At 37.8% G+C, this 16,930-nt stretch overlaps 1 pseudogene; it reads left to right on the plus strand.

Annotated features, from left to right (window-relative positions):
* Nucleotides 1-15,143: 15,143 nt before the first annotated feature.
* LOC141550663 (putative E3 ubiquitin-protein ligase TRIML1 pseudogene) lies at nt 15,144-16,562 on the plus strand (annotated as a pseudogene).
* The last annotated feature ends 368 nt before the right edge of the window (nt 16,563-16,930 follow it).

Consider the following 16,930-nt stretch of genomic DNA (forward strand, 5'->3'; position numbering starts at 1 on the left):
GGGCTTCCAATGAAATCTGAACTATTAAGATAGGGGATAGGGCAGAAGTGACTAAGAAAATACACCAATTTCCCCAATTTCCTATGTCTTCCTCCCTTTTTTCTTACAGAAATGAATTATCAAATAACCATTCCACATGTAAATTCCAAGAGCGAATCAAAATTCCTATACATATACATAACAGACTAAAAATCTCTCAAATATAACAGCAATAGTTACACAAGTTTAACAATTTCCATCCCAAGTCTTAATCACAGTAATAAAATTTTTTTAACAATTCAGCCACTTTCCCACTTCCCCAACAGTCCAAATTACGTCAGGAGCAGGGGCCATAGTTTTCTCATGGTTTTTCTTCCTGCTGAAGATAGGTGGAGATTCTCAGTCCAGAGAGGGGGATGGGTGTTGTGTCACTGATAATCAAAGCTCAATCTAAGTCCCAGAAGCAAGTCAATATCTGTAATTTGACCAAATCTAGAAACAAAAACAAATCTAACAAAGAAAAGTTAGAACAGTCTGAGATAGAAAGACTGGTCCACAAGGACTGCTACAAGATGTGGCCTCTCATTAGTTATAAAGTTTAAAAAAAAAACCTTGACTACCCAGACACAATATCTAGTAACCAATAGATCACTAGACTAAATACTTATTTGCTCAAGTATTTAGGGCATAAAAATTACAGATAACCAGATTGAAAACAGCAAGGTGTGACATAATTGAATTGCATTAATAGTTTCTTATTGACCATTGTTCTAATTATAGAAATCAGTTACAGGAGGAAACAATGCAGGGAGATATTAACTACAAACCCAAGAAATTTTATCTCCAATAATTAACCCAAGTATCAGTTAAATCCTAAACAGATATTTACCATAACCTTATATTTAATGAAGCAGTTTGCTCCTTTCAGCCAAGAACCAGATGGCTATAACTTGATAAAAAATGGCTAGAACACAGTTTAGAGGGAGGGGGGGGGAGGATGGTTGCCCTTCCCCCCACTCCACTTCCAAAGAGGCAGGAGGGAAGGAAGGTGAACTAACTAAACTGCAGCCCAGGCTAACTAGATGCTCCATAACAGAAGTAGCAGAGGGCAGTGGGGGGTAAGTTTAAATCTTTACCTTTTGAAAACAAAAGATCCCTACCCCACCCAACCTTTAAAGTAGCAGAAATCAGTGGAGGGGAGAGAGGGGAAGATTCCATAAAACCCATATGTCAAACAGAGCTGGATTTAAAGCATAATTTACAATGTTATAATATAGGTAACAAACTCTGAACCAAAATACAGCTTTAAATTCCCAATAATATAAAACTGCTTTCCCTATAATTTTCTTTCTCTCCCTCTGGCCCCACGGGGCCATTATTCCCAATGGACTTCTCCTAAGGTCCAACTTGGCCAGAGTTGAAGCCTTCAGAAGTCAGATCCTTTTTGCTACATATTTTAGTTAATTAGAAGCCAGTGACCCCTTTCAGGCAAATTAACAGAACTTCTTTAACAAGCTATTGTTCTTTTAAGATGTTATACTTAAAGATAACTAAATCTAGCCTGCATAAGCAACAGTAACATTATTTCCCACAATTTTAAAACTGCCCAAAATACTCAGAACAAATCTGGCATGCAAAGGCAAACTAGTAACATTATTTCCCAAATTTAGAATCATCCTAAAATTCCTAATCAAATGTTTTCTCCAGCTGGAGTTCAGAATTATACTAAGTAGAGTTGCAACATTGAAATAACCAATTCCCAAATTTGATAATTGTTCTTAAATTTAACAGAGCTCTTAAATTAACAAAAGAGAAAAAGAAACCACACAGAACACAGAACACACATAGACTGTGCAGTGAAAACATGTAACACAAACCAGGGGCTATCTGGAAAGAATAGTCCTGAGGGAAGTTTTTGGCTCCAATCATCCCTCCCATAATTCAAACGGAGCCTTTTTTTTTTTTTTTTTTTTTTTTTTAAAGCCATATGGTGTCTCAAAAAAAAAGACACCCAGATATATACTCTGGAATGCCCAGACTTGTGCCAACTGGCACAGAGATGTGTCTTAGACACCCAGGTAGGGTCCTTTGGGTCCAGAAGACCCTACTCCCAGAATTTATGCCCATCAGCATTTCATAATTTTGGGAATCCAGATGCTAGGATACAGAACAGAACAGGTCTTATACTGACAGAACAGAACAGGTCTTAAGACATAACCAGATGGTACCTCAAAGGTACCCAGACAGACTTACTGTCCTGTGGTCGGAATGGGGGTGTCTACCATGAGGCTATTGTGTCTGGAAACTGCTCTCTTTCCTGGAGGCTCTGGAAAAAGAAATCCAGGGGGCCCAGCCTCTTGAGGCTAAGAATTCAGATCCACATTTATTTATGATCTCATTCTTTATGCCTAAATCATGGACCCATTTTGATCTTATCTTGGCATATGGGGTTAAGTGTGGATCCATATCTAATTTCTGCCATTCCCTTTTAATCTTGGCTGCATTGGTTTTGTTGGTGCAAAACTTTTTTTTTTTTTTTTTTTTTAATGTAATCAAAATTTCCATTTTGCTGAGATCATAAATTTATTAGAGGAACAGAGAATAGTCTACCTCTCAGACCTGTGGAGGAGGAAGGAATTTATGACCAGAGGAGAACTAGAGATCATTATCGATCACAAAATAGAAGATTTTGATTACACCAAACTAAAAAGTTTCTGTACAAATAATACTAATGCAAATAAGATTAGAAGGGAAGTAACAAATTGGGAAAATATTTTTACAGTTAAAGGTTCTGATAAAGGTCTCATTTCCAAAATATATAGAGAACTGACCCTAATTTATAAGAAATCAAACCATTCTCCAATTGACAAATGGTCAAAGGATATGAACAGACAATTCTCAGATGATGAAATTGAAATTATATCCACTCACATGAAAGAGTGTTCCAAATCACTACTGATCAGAGAAATGCAAATTAAGACAACTCTGAGATACCACTACACACCTGTCAGATTGGCTAAGATGACAGGAACAAATAATGATGAATGTTGGAAGGGATGTGGGAAAACAGGGACACTGATACATTGTTGGTGGAATTCTGAAAGAATCCAGCCATTCTGGAGAGCAATTTGGAACTATGCCCAAAAAGTTAACAAACTGTGCATACCCTTTGACCCAGCATTTGGGTCAATTGGGTTTATATCCCAAAGAAATACTGAGGAGGGAAAAGGGACCTGTATGTGCCAAAATGTTTGTGGCAGCTCTTTTTGTAGTGGCTAGAAACTGGAAGATGAATGAATGTCCATCAATTGGAGAATAGTTGTGTAAATTATGGTATATAAATGTTATGGAATATTATTGTTCTGTAAGAAATGACCAGCAGGATGAATACAGAATGGCTTGGAGAGACTTACATGAACTGATGCTGAGTGAAATGAGCAGAACCAGAAGATCATTATACATTTCAACAACGATACTATATGAAGATGTATTCTGATGGAAGTGGAAATCTTCAACATAAAGAAGATATAACTCACTTTTAGTTGATCAATGATGGACAGAAATAACTATACCCAGAGAAGGAACACTGGGAAGTGAATGTAAACTGTTAGCACTACTGTCTATCTACCCAGGTTACTTATACCTTCAGAATCTAATACTTAACGTGCAACAAGAAAATTGGATTTACACACATATATTTTATCTAGGTTATACTGTAACACATGTAAAATGTATGGGAGTGCCTGTCATCTAGGGGAGGGAGTAGAGGGAGGAAGGGGAAAATTTGGAAAAATGAATACAATGGATAATGTTATAAAAAAAATTACTCATGCATATATACTGTCAAAAATTTTTTTATAATTATAAAATTAAAAAAATAAAAATTAAAAAAAATTTAAAAAACTATTTCTACTCGTAAAAAAAAAAGATTAAAAGGGAGATAGAATACTGGGGAAAATTTTACAGCTAGTGTTTCTGATAAAGGCCTCATTTCTAAAATATATAGAGAATTGACTCAAATTTACAAGAAAACAAGCAATTCCACAATTGATAAATGGTCAAAGGAAATGAACAATTTTCAGATGAAGGAAGAATGTAAAAAAATGCTCCAAATCCTTATTGATTAGAAAAATCAAATTAAGACAGTTCTGAGGGATATTTCACACTTTTCAAGAAGATGACAGCAAAAGATAATGATAAAAGTTGGAGGGGATGTGAGAAACTCAGACACTAATGCATTGTTGGTGATCTAACTATTCTGGAGAGTAGTTTGGAACTATGCCCAAAAGACTATCAAACTGTACATACCTTTGTTCCAGCACTGTCTTTACTGAGTCTATATTCCAAAGAGATCATAAAAGGGGAGAAAAGGAACTACATGTGCAAAAAAGCCCTTTCTGTACTAGCAAGAAACTGGAAATTGAGTGGAAGCTCATAAATGGGGGAATGGCTAAATAAATTATGGTATATGAATGTAATAGAATGTTATTGCTGTATAAGAAATGATGAGTAAGCTGATTTCAGAACAGCCTGGAAAGACTAACATGAACAATACTAAATGAAGGCAGCAGAGCTAAGAGAACATTGTATACAATAACAACAAAATTATGTGATGATCAGCTGTGATAGGTTTGGGTCCTCAACAATATGGCAATTCCAATAGACTTGGGATGGAAAATGCCATATCCATTCAGAGAGAGAGAGAGAGAGAGAAAGAGAGAGAGAGAGAGAGAATAAAAAAAGAGAGAGAGAACACTAAGGAGATTGAATATGAATCAAAACATAGTATTTTCACCTTTGTTGTTGTTTGTTATTGTTTTATGTTTTTTTTCTCTTTTGATTTGATTTTTCTTGTACAACATGATAAATATAAAAATGTTTATAAGAATTGTACATATTTAGCCTATGTCAGATTACTTGTCTTAGGAAGCAGAGTGGGGAGGGAGGGAGGGAGAAAAATTTAGGACACTAAGTTTTACAGATATGAATGTTGAAAACTATTTTTACATGTATTTGGAAAAATAAAATACTAATAAAACTCAGAAAAAAGAATTGGAAGACCATGAGGAACTCACTCTTGGAAGAAGGAGGCATTGGGAGTAAAGAGAAAAGACAAGGAAGGATTGTGGCAAAGTCCTGAGAGCTGACATGGTTTCTTCCTGAAAGACACTAACTTTTTAACTAAAGACACTAAGTTTAATTTAACCAATTAAAGTGATCTCCATTCCTGCCTGAATGTATTCTAGTAAATGACAAGAACTGCTCAAAGTTCTCAGTGGAGAGAGAGGTCTTGGGCTTTTATCTCCCCATTGGGGTGTTATGGTCAAAATAAGGTAAGCTGAGACCTAAAGTGTTAAGGACAATCAATTTATTACCAAAGCATAAATTTATCAATAAATAGGATCTCCGTTCTTAAGCAAAGCTGAGACACAGAATGAAGGGGGACAATTCTCTTTTATGTTTTGGGGAGTACAGAACAAAGAAAAGGACTTCATAAGTGGGGAATGGATTATGATTGGTTAAAAGACCTCAACATCATGAATAGTAAAATCAATATAATTGATTATAGAGTTGAGGCAAGGGAGACAATATGATTATTGGGAATAAGAGGCTAGCAACAACCCCTTTTGTTCTTCCAGTGACTAAGAAATGTTCATTAACTTGAATCTTCCTTCAAGGTTAGAGATAGTAGACTAGAATTCTTTGGAAAGCAATCCAGGCATCCTTGAAGGATTGCTTGGTGGTGTAAAAATATTAGATTAGACACCCCCTTCCTCCTCCTTCTGCATCCTTCAACAATACTAGATTTCTTTGAGACAAGAAAAGAACAGTAATAAGAGGAGAACTAGATATCAAAATTTACCTCATCAGAGGCCAGCTGAATTTCTATTCAGAGGCAAAGAATTATGACTTAAGCAATTACAGGAAAAAATTAATTTAAAAAAATATTTTAATAGTTTTTATTTACCAGATATATGCATGGGTAATTTTACAACATTGACAATTGCCAAACTTTTTCCCCTCCTTCCCCCTGCCAGATGGCAAGTTGACCAATACATGTTAAATATATTAAAGTATAAATTAAATATAATATATGTATACATGTACAAACAGTTGTTTTGCTGTATAAAAAGTACTTTGAAATAGTGTACATTTAGCCTGTGAAGGAAATCCAAAATGCAGGTGGACAAAAATAGAGGGATTGGAAATTCTATGTAGTGGTTCATAGTCATCCCTTAAAGTTCTTTCCCTGGGTGTAGCTGCTTCAGTTCATTACTGCTCTGTTAGAACTGATTTGGTTCATCTCATTGTTGAAAATGGCCACATCTATCAGAATTGATTATCATATAGTATTGTTGTTGAAGTATACAATGATCTCCTGGTCCTGCTCATTTCACTCAGCATCAGTTCATGTAAGTCTCTCCAGGCCTTTCTGAAATCATCCTGTTGGTCATTTCTTACAGAACAATAATATTCCATAACATTCATATACCACAATTTATTCAGCCATTCTCCAATTAATTGGCATCTTGGTAATTTCCAGTGTCTGGACACTACAAAAGGGCTGCCTCAAGCATTCTTACACATACAGGTCCCTTTCCCTTCTTTAAGATCTCTCTGGGATATAAGCCCAGTAGTAACACTGCTGGGTCAAAGGGTATGCACAGTCTGATAACTTTTTGAGCATAGTTGTAAATTGCTCTCCAGAATGGCTGGATGTATTCACAATTCCACCAACAATGTATCAGTGTCTCTGTTTTCCCACATCCCCTCCAACATTCTGCATTACCTTTCTCTCTCATTCTAGACAATCTGACAGGTTGTAATGGTATCTCAGAGTTGTCTTAATTTACATTTCTCTGATTAATAATGACTTGGAGCATCTTTTCATATGACTCGAAATAGTTTCAATTTCTTCATCTGAGAATTGTCTGTTCGTTCATATCCTTTGACCATTTATCAATTGGAGAATGGCTTGAGTTATTATAAATTAGAGTGAATTCTCTATATATTTTGGAAATGAGGCCTTTAGCTGAACCTTTGACTGTAAAAATGCTTTCCCAGTTTATTGCTTCCCTTCTAATCTTATCTGTATTAGTTTTGTTTGTACAAAAACTTTTCAATTTGATATAATCAAAGTTTTCTACTTTGTGATCAATAATGTTCTCTAGTTTTTGTTTGGACATAAATTCATTCCTCTTCCACAAGTCTGAGAGGTAAACTATCCTATGTTCACTCTTTTTTGTAGATGTTTGTTTGCTTGCTCCCCCCCTTGTGTTTTTTCCTCTTTTCATGTAAATTTTTTTTTTTTTTGGCACAGCATGACAAATATGGAAATATGTTTAGAAGAACTGCACATGGTCAACCTATAATGGATTGCTTGCTGTATTGGATGGAGAGAGGGGAAAAGAGAGGGAGAAAAATTTGGACGCAAGTTTTTGCAAAGGTGAATATTGAAAACTATCTTTGCATGTATTTGTATGTATTTTGGGGGGGGGAAACTATTTTAAAAAAAAAATCCAAAATTGCAGTTATGTGATACTACTAGTAGTCATAGTAGTCATCCCTACAACCAGAGAAGAAGAAGAGGAAATATTCTTCAAAATGGGCACACTTGTTTTTTATCTTCCTTTCTCACTACTCAGCACAGTGTTTGGCACACACTGGATACTTAATAAATGCTTTTTTACTAATTGCTTCAGTAAAATTGTGTCCCAAAGTCCTTTTAAAATCTAGAAAAAATAGAAATACAGTTAGGAAGTTAGAAATCTATGTGGAATAATGGAAATATAGTTATTTGCAAATTATCTAATTGTCTATTTAGAAAACCAAATATACTCAATTTAAAAGTTCACCCAAGAATGTTAAAATCTTTAACTTTACAATAGAATATAAGATAAACTCTCAAAAATCTATAAGGCTTCTCTAGTTAGAGCACAGAGCACAAAAGGAGGGAGTTTTCAACTGGCCAAAAGTGATTCCATTCTTGGGTGTGTAAGAAATTATATAATAAACTCTTTATTGGTCATTGAGCAGGAAGAACTGATGACTCAATAGACTTTTATGGCTTCTGACTTTCTCTCTCTTTGACCTTTCACGTGGTATCATGTCCAAGAGAGTGTATTACAGCCAGTTAAACTCAATTTGGAGAGTTGTCTGCTGAAATTTCAGAGCATAACACATGTAAAATGTATGGGATTGCCTGTCATCTAGGGGAGGGAGTAGGGGGAGGGAGGGGAAAATTTGGAAACATGAATACAAGGGATAATGTTATAAAAAAAAAAATTACTCATGCATATATACTGTCAAAAAAATTTTATAATTATAAAATTAATTAAAAAAAAAAAAAGAAATTTCAGAGCATTTATACTTCCAAAATCAGTAAATGCTGCAAATCCAGGCTTGATTTACTGTTTTCTTGATTGTATAGACAAGATTGAATAGAAAGCAATGGAGAAAATATGTAATGATAATAATATTAGCTATAATTTACAGAATAATTTAAGGTTTGCAAAGCACTTTATAGTGATGGGATTTTGAAGGTGAGGCAATTGGGGTTAAGTGACTTGCCCAGGGTCACACAGTTGTAAAGTGTTAAGTATCTAAGGCCAAATTTGAACTCAGGTCCTCCTGACTTCAGGGCTGGTGCTCTATCCACTGTGCCACCTAGCTACTACTAGAGATATACATTTGAAGGAGTACAAAACAAAGGTTGCTTCCCTGGTCATTTTTGAAAGGGATAAAAGGTTTTTGTAATATTGTACAGGAAGCAGCAATAAAAAACATTCTAAAGAGAAAGAGGACCAAGAAAGCAAAAATGATTGTGATGAGTCTTTATAAATAGTTGAGGAAAGAAGGAAAGTTAAAGGTAAAGAAAAAGGGAAAGATATATCCAACGCAAAGCAGAATTCCAGAGAATAGTAAGGAGAGATAAGAAAGTTTTCTTAGGACTGTGGGAACTGAGTGTGGATCACAATATAGTATTTTCACTCCTTTTATTGTTGTTTGCTTGCATTTTGTTTTCTTTCTCATTTGTTTTTCTTTTCAATCTGATTTTTTTTCTTGTGCAGTATGATAATTGTAGAAATATATATATATATATATATATATATATATATATATATATATATATATATATAAAGAATTGTGCATATTTAACATATATTGGATTACTTGACATCTAGGGGAGGGAATGAGAGGAAGGAGAGAAAAAATTTGGAACACAAGAATTTGCAAGGATGAATATTGAAAATTATCCACGCATGTTTTGAAAATAAAAAGCTTTAATTAAAAAAAAAGAAACTTTTCTTAAATGAGTAATGCAAAGAAACAGAAGAAAACAACAGGATGGAAAAGACAAGAGATCTATTCAGGAAAATTAGAGATATCAGAAGAATGTTTCATGCAAAAATGATAAAGATAAAAATGGTAGGGATTTAATAAAAGCAGATGAGATTAAGAGGTAATAAGATTACATATAATTATATAAGAAAGATTTTAACATCATCAATGATGAATATGGCATGATAATTGATTTAGATCCAGATATCCTAGAAAACAAAGTCATGTAGGCCTTAAACATTGCTAACAATAAGACTTATAGAAGTGGTGGAATTCCTGAAAGATGATGTTAAAGTGCCGCACTCAATATGCACTTAATACTCAAGATTTGGAAAATTTGCCCCTGAATTGGAAAAGATTAGTTTACATCCTAATGCCAAAGAATGCTCAAATTACTGAACAATGCATTCATTTCACATGCCAAGAAGATTACGCTTATGATTCTTCTAGTTCAGTGTCAGCAATATTTGAACCAAAAATAACTGGAAGAGGAAACTGGTTTTCAAAGGGGCAAAGGAACTAGAGACCAAATTGCCAACATTCACTGGATTATGGAAAAAGCAAAGCAGTTCCAGAAAAACAACTCCTTCTGCTTCATAAACTACACTACACCCTTTGATTATGTGGGTCACAATAAAACGTGGCAAGTCTTCAAGGAATGAGAGGATCAGATCATCTTACTTGTCTCCTGAGGAAATTGCCAGTAGTTAGAACAAAACACAGAATAATAGATTGGTTTAAGATTGGAAAAGGGGTATGACAAGGCTTCAAATGACTACATATGGTGTTAATATCTTTATCTGAAAATTGTCTGTTCATATCTTTTGACCATTTATCATTTGGATAATGAATGGCTTATATTTTTTAAAAATTTCAGTCACTTCTCTATATATTTTGTTCTGCCTTCTTGACCTTCATCCTTGTTTCACATGACAGCTAGCCCTTCTCCTTGTCAAGAAAATCCCTTTATATTCACAAGGGTTCTTCTATTCTATCTCCCCCAGTAGATTCCCCTCCTACCCCTGCCTCTATCATCCTATCATCCCTTCTCTCTCACTGATCTTCAATCTCTCCCTGTCTACTGATTGCTTTACTACTGCCTACAAATACACCAATTTCTTCCTCATTCTCAAAAAAAACACACCAAAAAAACCCAAAACCTTATGACCTTATCCATTCATCTCTGATAGCTATGGTCCTATAATATTTCTTCTCCTCCTTGTCCTTCTCCTGCTCATCATTGTTATCATCATCTTCATCCTCTTCTTTTTCCTCCCCCTCCCCATCATTTTTCCCCTCCTCTTCTTCTCCCTTTGCTTCCCCTTCCCCCCTCCTCCTTCCCCTCTTCTTCCTCCTCCTCCTCCTCCTCATTGGAACTGGTGTGAATCATCTCATTGTTGGCAAGAGTCATGTTCATCAGAATTGATCACCATATATGTTGCTGTTTATAATGATATTCTGCTTCTGCCCATTTCACAAAGCATCAGTTCATGTAAATCTCTCCAGGACCCTATGAAATCATCCTGCTGATTGTTTCTTAGAGAACAAGATTATTCCATAACATTCATATCTGGTAATTTCTCATGGCAAAATAATTGGAGTTAAGTGTCACACAGCTAGTGTGTAGTGTCGGAGGCAAGATTTGAACTCAGGTCCTCTGCTCCATCTAGTGTGTCACCTAGCTGCTCCCTGTTCTGTTGTTAAATGTGCAGCCCCAGCTCTTACCCAATTGGCATGAAGGAAGTGCAGCCTCTTCTTTCATGTGTCATATAGAAGGAGACACAATTTTTGACAGGTGGAGAGAAAATTTGGTTGATGCTAAGTACCTGCATAAGGTAATGAATGAGTACTACTCCCTCCTCCAGTCTCCCACAGCTCTGGAAAGGGTAGGTTCTATCTTGTCTCTTTGTAGTCCAAACACTTTGCAGGGTTTCTAGCACACAGGAGAGACTTCATAATCATTTATCGATTGGTTGAATGATTGTCAGAACATCCTGGGAGGGAGACACAGATCACTGCAGACACTTTTTGGGAGAGGTACATGAAAAAGGCTTTAGAAGACCCAGACACTTCCTCAGCATATCCTTCATTTCCAGTTTACTTATATAGGGACACTAAATTGGAAATAGTCTTATAGAGAAGTCACTAAGATGAAGAAAGACTGGTCATGGGGACTTTAGCCAAGATTTGAAGAAAGCTAAGGGATAAGAAAGAGGAGTACACTGAATGCAGAAGGAAGGAAGAGGTAGAATGCAATAAATTATTTCACATAAAGATTCATTTAAGACCTTATACGGAAGAAGGGAAGATGGGAAGGTAGATAATGGAAAATGATTAAACTTTTGATCAGAATTGGCTCAAAGGAGAATAATATACAAAATCACTTAAATAAAGAAATCTCTCTTTTTGACAGAAAAGGAGGAAGAGAGGAAATTAAGCCACGTGTGGGGGTAGGAAGACAGATAGGGGAGGCAGCAGAGAAACAAAATATTAGGGAGGAGGGAACGGGTGAAAAGAGAGATAGCACAGAGGAAAAATAGGATGGAGGGAAATACACAGTTGGTAAGTGTGAATGGAAATGGGATGAACTCTCTCATAAAGTGGAAGTGGAAAGCAGAGTAGATCAAAAACTGGAATCCTACAATATGTTGTTTACAAGAAAAACATTTAAAGCAGAGAGAGACACACACACAGAATAAAGGTAAGGGGCTGGATCAGAATCTGTTATGCTTCAGCTGAACCTTAAAAAAAAAAAAGCAGGGGTAGCAATCCTGATCTCAGAGTAAAAGTAAAATAGACCTAATTAAAAGAGATGAGGAAGGAAATTACATTTGGCATGTAAGAAAGATAATTTTGATTATATTAAATTTTAAAACTTTTGCACAAACAAAAGCATTGTAATCAAGATGAGAAAGAAAACAGAAAGCTGGGAAACAAGTAAGCCCTCATTTCTCAAATATAGAAAGGATGCTGTGAAATTTATGAGAATACAAGCCATTCCTGAACTGAGGTATATGTGTATGTATAAAAAAAATGGCAAATGTTAGACTACATGAGGGGAAATTGGGATAGAAATACACACTTGGTAGAGTTGTGAACTAATCCAGTCATTCTAGAGAAAAATTTGGAACTATGCCCAAAGGTCAACCAGACTGTGCATTACCATTGTTGTGTGAGAAATGATGGGTGAGAGATGATCCCCTGCCTGGTGTCTCAAGGTCTTACAAAAATAATTCTCCAACCCAAATGCAGCCAGGATTATGGCAACAATGGGTTTATTACAATGAGAAACAACTTCCCGGGGGCCAGATCCCAAAAGCATTTTTAGCAAAGGTTTGGGATTCAGCCCTTGACTATATTGGGTTTTTATGGCCCAAAGCTAGGGAGGAATCTCCAGATGAATTTGAGGGACTAATTTTCAATTCAATAAAGGGTGATGTTTATGCCCCAGCCCAAGATCTCCAGTTGAATTGTAGATGGAGATCACCTTCTGGGAGTTCCCCCCTGAATAGGAAGGTGGGGTCCCATCCAGAGGTCAGGAGGAATTGAGATTTTAGGGTTTCTCTAACCTCCTCCCCAAAGATCAGGGGGACTACGACTACTAGATCAGTATCCCAAAGAGAGCACAGAAAAGGAAAAAGGACCTCCAAATGTAAAAATCTTTCTAACAGCCCTCTTCGTTGTGGTATTTGATGTTGAGGGGATGTCCATTTATTGGGACATGGCTGACCAATTTGTAGCATATGAATGTGATGGAATACTACCATGCAGAGATAATAAGCACACAGATTTTTGAAAAGCCAGGAGGGATTTGTATGAACTGATAGGAAGTGAAGTGACATTGATGAGGTTTAGATTTGGGCTTCCCAAATGAAAATGAGGTTTAGTGGCAGCAAGAGCAGTTCTCTGTAAAGGGATTTACAGATCTGGAAACCTAGATTGATAAAAGAGGTTTATTATAGATATTGGAAGTAAGGTTAAGGAAATAGGGGAGAATAAAGAGAGGAAGACAACATTCCATTGGGCAGAGAGTCCTTGGGGTGCCAGGCAGGGTACCGGCATGTTTAGACCCTCTGCAAAGAGAGGGCTCCAGTCTGGCGCTTTTGTAATAGGGGGTTTTGGCTATGAGCTGAAGGGGTAGAGTCCCACATTGAACTCCTGGCTAGGTTTTAGCCAAGGTTAGAATTTGAATTGATTTCAATGGGTTTTGAGACTGAGCTGTCCCCACCCAGATATCAAAGATGAAACTGTTTGTGCTTGGGGTGGAGTCCCCTCCCTGAGGCAGAGGGGAAGAAGATCTCTCCTTTTAAGGATTTTTCAGAGTTTTGGGGTTCCCTCTTCAAAATGAGCAGAAATCAGGAAACTGTTGCACACAGCATCAGCTACATCATGTGATGATCAACTAGGAACTATCAACTCCTCTTGTTAATAACACAAAGATCCAAGCCAAGTCCAGTGGACTGATGATAGAAAATGCTATTCGTGTCCAGATGAAAAAACAGCTGAACTCTGAATGATGAAGTTTAGAATGAAATTAGGCTTAATTGAGGTCTAGAGGCAAGTTTGGGGTACAGGGAGTCAAATAGAGCTCCCCTGCAAACCCTTTGGATTTCGGCGCAAGAATAAATGAGGACTAGCGGCAGCAGAGAGTCCCCTGTAAAGGAATTTACAGACCCCAAAACCTAGATTGATAAAGAAGGCTTATTATAGGGTTTGGAAGTAAAGTTAAAGTCCAGTTAGTAAAAGGTGAAGGTAGAGATACAAGGGCACCAGAATAAGATTCCAGTGGACAGAGATGCCTGGCATGCCAGGTGTCAGGCTGCCATGTTAGGAACCTCTGCAAAGAGAGAGCTCCACTGTGGCTCTTTTATGAGAGATTTAACTAAAGGGGCCTGACAGTAGTATCCCAAGTTGGCTCAGATCTGGGTGGGGGTTGTGAGAGCCTGGATCTCCTATTGGAATTCAAAAGGGTGCTTTTGACAGGATTTGTGAATCAAAGGTCCTAGCTTCTTGAATTGATCAGCTAGGAGGGGCTGGGAATCAGAAAGGAATAAAATCAATCTGAAAGGATTAGTTTCTTAAAGGGAGCACAACCCACTTCATGAGTGCAGGTCAAAGCACATTTCTTTCACTGACTTTAATTATTTCATGTTTTTTTCCTCTTCTGATTTCTTTCTTCTTTCACACTTGTAACAGGGATATTGATGTTACATAATTATATAGATATAATTTATATCAAATTGTCTACTATCTTGGGAAGAAGGGAGATAGGGGAGGAGAGAAATTTGGTACTCAAAAGCTTGTAACAATGAATGGTAAAAATGGTCTTGACATATAAAAGAAAAAAAAATACTTTTAAAACAAAAGAAGAAATACTCCAGGACCTGCAATGCTTCTTGGAACAAAATGAGAAGCTGCTCCCTAAAGAACCAGAGATTGCTTTCCCTGAATGGAGCTTGAGAGAAATGCTCAAAAGCTTCCACAAAGAGGAATCAGGGCTCAGTCTACTTGGAATTGAGGGGCCAGACAACTCTGATCTGGAGTCTAGGTGTAAACTCCAGTGGGGATTGTAGCTCATTACTATGCAAGAAGGACCAAGGTGGGAACTCAGCCCCAGAGCAGACCATGGAATGTCTCTCCAAGCTCAGGAGTTCTCACCTTTGGTGGGTGGAGTAAAGGCGGGGCCAAGTCAGAGGAAGACATATAAAAGCCTCCAACATCTCATCCCTGGCAACTTTTCCTTCCAGAGCTCCAGGGAAAGAGCCAGCATTGTCTCTCCTGAGAGGAGCATCTGAGAAGGGAGGAACTGAGAGCCCAGAGACATGGATGTCAAAGACTTCATTGAAAATCTCCAAGCAAGCCTCACTTGCTCCATCTGCTTGGGCTACTTCACAGATCCAGTGACTGTCAATTGTGGCCATAGCTTTTGCAAAGGCTGTCTCAGACAGTGCAGGGTGGGAGCCCAGGAAACCTCAGCCTGCCCAGAGTGCAGAGCAGATATCAATCATAGCACGGACCTGGTGAGCAACAAGAGCCTGCAGCAGCTGTCCATCATCACCAAAATGCTCAGACCTTATCTAGTGCAGGCCCTTGTGGGCCTGAGCACCTGTGAGAAACATGGAGAAAAGGAGAAGCTCTTCTGTGAGGACGACCACAGAATCCTCTGTCATTCCTGTTCCTTAGCCCCAGAACACAAGGATCACCACATCCTTCCCTTGGAAGAGGTGGCTGCCACGGGCAAGGAGAAGCTCTTGGAGACACAGAAGTGCTTAAAAAGGAAAGAAGACCGTCTTCAGGAGGAACTGGACCATCTTGTAAGGGCAGAGGTAAACTGTAAGAACTATTTTTTTAATTTCCAACATATACTTTCTTCTGAATATAAACTACTTCAGCGGTTTGTAGTGGAGGAAAGAATTCTACAATTTAACCTGCTGAGGGAACAATTATTCAACAACCTAGAGAAGTATGACAGCCAGAAAGTCAAACTGTCACAAGAACTCCAAAGTGTGCAAAGTCTGCTGTTGGAATTGGAGACGCATGTGAAGGAGACCCCCTCAGAAATGGTCCAGGGTATGAAAGGCATCTTGGACAAGAGTGAGAAGCTGCTCCTCCATGAAGAGCCAGAGCCAGAGGCTGTGTCTGAGGACTGGAGAACGTATGTGGTCACTGGCCGGACACAAATGCTCATGACCTTCTTCAGGGATATAACTCTGGATCCAGACACAGCCCACATTCATCTTGTTGTGTCCAAAGACCTGAAGAGTGTCAAGTACACAAGCGTCCCCCAGGACCAGTCCAACAACAAAGACAGATTTGTCCATTCTCTTACTGTCCTGGGGGCCCAGACCTTCACCTCAGGCAGACACTATTGGGAAGTGGAGGTAGGAGAAAATACACAGTGGGAAGTGGGCATCTGTGAAGAGTCCATCAGCAGAAAGTGTTTGCGCCCCCCATCCCCGGAGGAAGTCATCACCATATCCGGCTGCAAACGTCAAGATGGTTTCTATCTCTGCAGTTCACGGGATGGCTATCATCAAAGACCACCCGTCCCCAAAGTGGGCATCTTCCTGCATTATGAATGGGGACATTTAGCATTTTACAATGCCATGGATAGAACTTTACTTTTTCACTTCCCAAAGAAGGACTTTCAAAAGCCTATGCGACCTTTCTTCTCTCTCTTTGTTCCTGATAAAGAAAGCCCCACTAGATCTCTCATTATATGCCCCAGGAGTGACCAGTAGATGCCTGCCCAATGATGATCCTGATGAGGATCCTGAAATGCATCTCCCATTACAGCCCACATCAATCAAGTGTTGGAAGATGATGTTTTAAAAAATTGCTCCCCAGGAATTACTTGTCGACCTTTCCACCAGCGATCAAGCAAATGAACTGGTATTGTGTATCCTCAGAAGAATACCTGAGAAGTTCTGCTTGGAACTGAGGGACCAGACAACTCTGTGATTCTTGCCCATTGTCCATTGGTCCCAGAACTGATGGACTAGAAAAGTCTTCTGCTGAGTGCAAGGAGAAGCTCCAGGAGACAAAGTACATCTTAAAAAGAAAAAGAAGAATTTCCAGTGGCATTGGACATTTTTTTTTTCCAAATTTG

This window comes from Sminthopsis crassicaudata, chromosome 1, assembly GCF_048593235.1.
Source record: "Sminthopsis crassicaudata isolate SCR6 chromosome 1, ASM4859323v1, whole genome shotgun sequence".
NCBI classification, from domain to species: Eukaryota; Metazoa; Chordata; class Mammalia; order Dasyuromorphia; family Dasyuridae; genus Sminthopsis; species Sminthopsis crassicaudata.